Below are 6,116 nucleotides of genomic sequence, written 5' to 3'. Positions count from 1 at the left end.
GTTTATATTACGATACTTAGAAACCCACTTTAAAAACCAAAACTATTTGAAAAGTATTCCAAATACTTTTTCAAAGTATTTGAGTAGTATTTGAAATACTTTACAATTAAAGTATTTGAGTAGTATCTTAAATACTTACAAAAAAATGTATTTGAGTATTTACCCAAGTATTTTTTAAAAGTATTTTTTACAGGACTGGATAATAATAATATAAGTATTGTATAATGTATAATGTATATAGTATATACATTGTCCGCGTACGTTTGCGAGTACCCATCTATCGACATTTACGACCCGATGAAACGTTTCAATTTCCGAGGGAGGTGCTTCAAATTAATATTCGGTTATCGGTCACCGATATTAAAATTAAAGGCTTATTAAAATCAGTGTTTTAAAAGTTAAAATATGATGCTGAAAAATAAAAAAATTACAATTATTAATTAATTATGATTTATAATTCACATGTTCCTACGCTTCTACGACTGTTGTTTACAATCATTATAAATTGTTGAACGTGTAATATTGCAATACACAGATAAGTGTAATACGGTGCGGTGTGGTGTTTAAAACTCAAAAATATGGATTTGTGAAATCTGAGCTGACCATTGAATAGTGATGCAGATCAAACGGCCGTACGAAATAGGAACACATATTATTGCCAATATTAATTATTATAATGTGCGATACGAAATTTATTATTATAGCGTAATATTTAAATTACTTATTTTATTATTATTACTGTTGGGAGGTTTCCTCATCGCGTTATGTCCGAGTATGATCCATTGATTTATTTCGTACAGTCAAATTATTATAATAATTGTTCTCATTGTAAATTAAATTGTTTTAAATAATAACAATAATAATAATTATACAATTTATTATTGCTGTAGCGTAGCGTATTTTGTTTATAGTTTATCATCTAATAAAACAAATGCTGATTTGAAAAGCGATTATTATACATTTATATCGCGTAAACAACTGAATTGTACAGGTATTCGTTAAAACAATAATATTTAAACTTGAGCAAATTGTAAATATTTAATTGACAAAAAGTGTTGTAATAGTTTAACACATTTCATTTTTTGACTTACCTACCTAATCATCTATAATATTTGATACCACATATTCTATCAATAAAACACGACGAGACAGAAGTTATAATAATATTTACATTTTTATAAATTGTCTTATGTTAATTATAAATAATTTAGTTTGAATGCTTGTAAAAGTTTGTATAAAAATTACGTATACATTTAGATATCAAAATTACATAAATAGATATTTGAACTAGATATTGATGATTAATAATATAAAATACATAATATTATCAATCATGGAGTACAACTATACCTAGATATCTTGGTATCTATTTTATAATATGAATATATATGATGATATAGAATTGTGATTGAATCAACAATTTATTATATGTGATTATGAACAAAATTATATTATTAAAGGCAGCCTGATGAATAATTAAAAGGGATTAAAAAAACACGAAAAAGAAAACGTAAACAATTTTAGTAACTTAGAAATCATATCTTATAGTTTTATAACATTAACTTCAATATTTATACGTACAATATTGTGAAGTCCTTCATAATGTTTGACTTTTTTTTATTGCTGCCACTGACATGGTCAACAATTGTGATTGCATTATTTTTTTTTCATCTAATAAAAAACAACAAAATGTGGTAATAAAAGATTTCGAGAGTACCGAAGTGCAAATAAAAAATGTAAAATTGTAAACCATATTCTGCGTGGACGGCTTTTAAGCACATGAAATATTTAACTCACCTGTAAATGTATATAAATAAAAAAAAATTGTTTTTGTCTTAGGCATCTTTATACAATGCATAATAGCAATTAGCAACAAAAGACATTCCAATCAACTTCAATATTTTTTACGCTTTCAAAAGCGTAATATATATTATTATCATTTTAATTTTTATGATATACTTATTATAAGAAAAAAGTTACCGATTGTTTTCCCATAATAGTTGTAAAAAAAGAATAGATAATTACATCACGTAATCCAATGAAAAAATAAAGTCAGTAACTCGTCGTTAAAACTTCACTACTTACGCATACAAATGCTAAAATGTTTTTTTCTCATCATTACTTTTGTTATTGCCATTCGGTATTCCGAACACATTAATATAATCAGTAGAACATTTCAAGTCTATTAAATAAAATCTAATATTCATTAAATAAACGGAACTAAAATGTCCATCTTGAAGTGTATACAGCACATTGATTGATTGATTGACGTGGTGTTTTGGTTCCATCAGTAAGTTGTCCGCCTTGTGTGCTTTCTATTTGCGAACTTCTATTATTATTTCTTTTGACTTGTCCGAATGTTTGTAGGCTTTTCCATTCAATTATATTCATTCATTATTGATATTACGCATATATATATAATACGTACACGTCTGTTTATTTTGTTGTTGTTTGTGGACAAGACTCGAGTTGACACCATTGTTCATTCAAAGAGATGTTAATTTATTCGTATACAATAATATCGCCATAAATAAAGTCAAATAGCATTACGTCTGTACAAGCAAGTAGAATTTATTGCTTTCCGAGTTTTATGTTTAGCTACCAAGGCTTTCAAACAAACACAATACTTACGTCCCATAAAAGTAAATTGGTTGTCATGTTGTCTAATAATTCAAAAAAACTTGATTGCGTGCGCCCACCTCGAGTTCTCAGTTAGTTTTACATGTTGACGTTTATGTCAAAAGTATCTGTATTGTACATTTAAAAAAAAAATAACAACAACACGCTACTCGGATATAATATGCGCGTAGGACGTTATAATAATATATTATTATTATGTTTGTACGGTATTGATAATCGATAATGTTTTCGAGACACATAATATTACTTATAATATACTACTACGTTACGCCGACAACCCGCGATTATATTATTATCATTAATATTATTGGACATAAGAAGTACAGACTGCGGTGGCGAGTAATATCATTATAAATAATCGTGTATGGTACCTATATAATGTTGAACTGTTTGAAGATTTCTCGTGGTAATAATATATTATTTCAAACTTAACTACAGTACCTATATTATAATGATATATACACGTCAGTACGTCACGGTCACATACCATACATATCAAAATTGTATAATATAATTGTATATAAATAATGTATAATAAATAATACATATTATACATACGTAACGAACCTGCGTTTGACAGCAATAGGTACTATTATTATAAAGTGTGTTGATATCATATACATAGTACAATATATTACACATTAAATAGTGATTCTTTTAAAATTAAACACTCACAATTTAAATTTTTTTTTATTCAAGCATTTCAAGCCAGGTCTATGCAATTTTTAAATAATTTGTTGTATGTTGACAAAATTTTCTTAATCCAAAGTGAAATCATTTTAAAATTTTGATTTGCTTAACTTTATTGTATTATTTTAAATTGCATAATCTAAAGTAGAATATTTTTCTAAAATTTTTATTCATAAATATTAAACAGATATCAATTTATTGTTTTTTACTATTAAGTAAAAATTATAAAAATCAATTCAAAATATTAGTATAAGTGTGGTGTACAACTGTTAGGTGACTATCATATTATATTTATTATTCTTACTATATAGTATATACGCTACCTATACATAATATAATATTTCTATCATATATAAATCGTATTGTAGGTACTAGCTTTTCGAACTGAAGGACTATTTAATTTACTGACGATTGCTTAAATGTCTAATGTCCATATCGTAATGGATATCTGTGATAAAACTTGTTGAAAGCCTAAAAACGTATCGTATTATTCCAGTCAAACGGCAGAAACGTTTCTGAACTACAAACGCACATTACTTCAATAAAATTAGATATTTATTTACATGTCTTTGGCTTTTACGATTTTCGAAGATCACTGTTCGTACTTTGTCCACCCCTGTCATTGGAAAATGGAGCTACTATAGAACTAAACTTTTAATCCAGATAGCGGACGGGTGTACGAAGTCATCAGAATGGCTGACACCAGTGGCGGCGCGAGAGGGTTTTTGTGAGACAATTTGTCTCACAGCTAAAAGGGGTGGTGGGTGGGTACTGGGTAGGTACCTATAGTGGATAGTCAGTTCTGAAAAATATTGAGTGACACAACGTATCAAATAAATAAATATATAAATAGCTTTTAATTTGAAAGGGTGCTCGCCAGCTTATTGTACATTCAATGATTTATAAATTAAGCCGTATTTATATAATTAATAAGTTATTTTTAGTGTAGTACCCGTAAGTTGAATTTTTATAAAGGTAAATTTGATATAGAATTATAATAGGGGGTGTGGGGGGCGTAGCCCCCCGCTGCTCTGTGCAAATTAAATAGGTGAGTCGTGTGTGCTGCAACTAACATTTTCTTGTCTCACTGTTGAAAAAGTTTGCGCCGCCACTGGCTGACACTGTAGCAGCGCTTGAGTGTTTCTTTGTGATTCTTAAGGGATGTATATATTGTCTTTAATAGACTTTGGGACGTTATGCTTCACTCTAACCCCACCTTACATCAACATAACAATCACATTAATAACATGCACCATTGCATACATATTACAAATATTCGAAAATATTAGTTTTTAAATTTTAAATACGTAATATACATAATATGTAATGTTTGGTTGTTACGAGTAGGTAATACATTATGTATAATATGTCTGTATATATAATATTACATAATAAAATTATAATGATTTTTTATAGTTCAATCTGCACGAGATCGTAACAAGTTATGTATGCAATTACGAGTCCTGCCCAAGACAATGAGACATTTAGAGTGAGCCAAGGCCCACCCCTGGCGCCGTCACTACTTACTCAATAAACGTACGTTTCTACCGCCGAGAGTGCGTGGCAGACGTGTACACACTGTATACTGGGTAAACTATATATATATATATATAAAAATATAAAACAGTTTTAGAATTTGTAGGAGGGTAATATTCCCGGAACCACTGTGTTATAATACATATATACATACATATACACACCCAACAAATAAAACTATATTTATAATATGTGAGCGCATAGGCAGCTATTATGACATGTATATATACGGACATAATATCGTGTACACGCGATAAATCGTACGCGTAATATTATTATTATTATTATTATTATTATTATTATTACGAAACGGCCGACGACGACGTCGTAAAAAAAAAATGAAAAAAGGGTCGAACATTTAAGAATATTATACGAACGTGGGGGGTATGGGGAGTGGCGGACACGTAATGGGGTATACGGCGATTCGGGGGCGAGACGACGACGGCGGCGGTTAACGAGGATATTTACGACGCGGATCCGGAATTTAGATACCTCGCATTAAGTTTAACGGTTAAAAATCGGACGGGGTGGGCTGGGAGCCGAAACGTTTATGGCGAACAGACACGTTTGTCAACACGACGACAACGGCGGCACACGAGGGAGAAACGGTTCGGATTATATATCGGGACGACGGGGGTGGATGGGGGTCGGTACTTGGTTGGGCGGGCGGTGGTGTCACAGGATGGGTTTTATAAGCGTCAAAATGAGATTATAAATTTCCGTTTATTATGGCTATGTTATATATGCGCGCGCTTGTGAGCGTGGAACTGTTCCGGAGATAATGCACACATAGAAATCTGAAGTTATTTTAACCACAATAAGTGTCAATGTTATACACATTTGAACGTCGTTTTTGAGCTAAGGCTGATTTGGGGTTGTTTTAACATATTTTTATAATTGAAATTAACATGGTATCTAGTAATGTCAATTTAACATTATTTGCTGTTAAAATAACACCAATTTATATTAAATCAACTTAATTCTATTGAAATTAAATATGTAATATTGTGTTCAAAATAACTTTCATATGTTATCAATGTAGTAAATTATTGGAGTGTTGAATTAACTACTCGCTGAATTTATCTTCACTTAATAATACTTTTTGTAGGGAAAATACATTCTGTATTTTGAATAACATCTAATATTTGTTGGATTAAATATCCAAATAAATTCAATCAAACAAATATGAAGAGGTTGATAGAACCACAACATTAAAATAACATCCCTTACCAAACCAGGTGTGGATTCAA

This window comes from Acyrthosiphon pisum, chromosome A1 (assembly GCF_005508785.2).
Source record: "Acyrthosiphon pisum isolate AL4f chromosome A1, pea_aphid_22Mar2018_4r6ur, whole genome shotgun sequence".
NCBI classification, from domain to species: Eukaryota; Metazoa; Arthropoda; class Insecta; order Hemiptera; family Aphididae; genus Acyrthosiphon; species Acyrthosiphon pisum.
The sequence above is the reverse complement of the archived record's forward strand: the minus strand, read 5'-3'. Positions refer to the sequence as shown.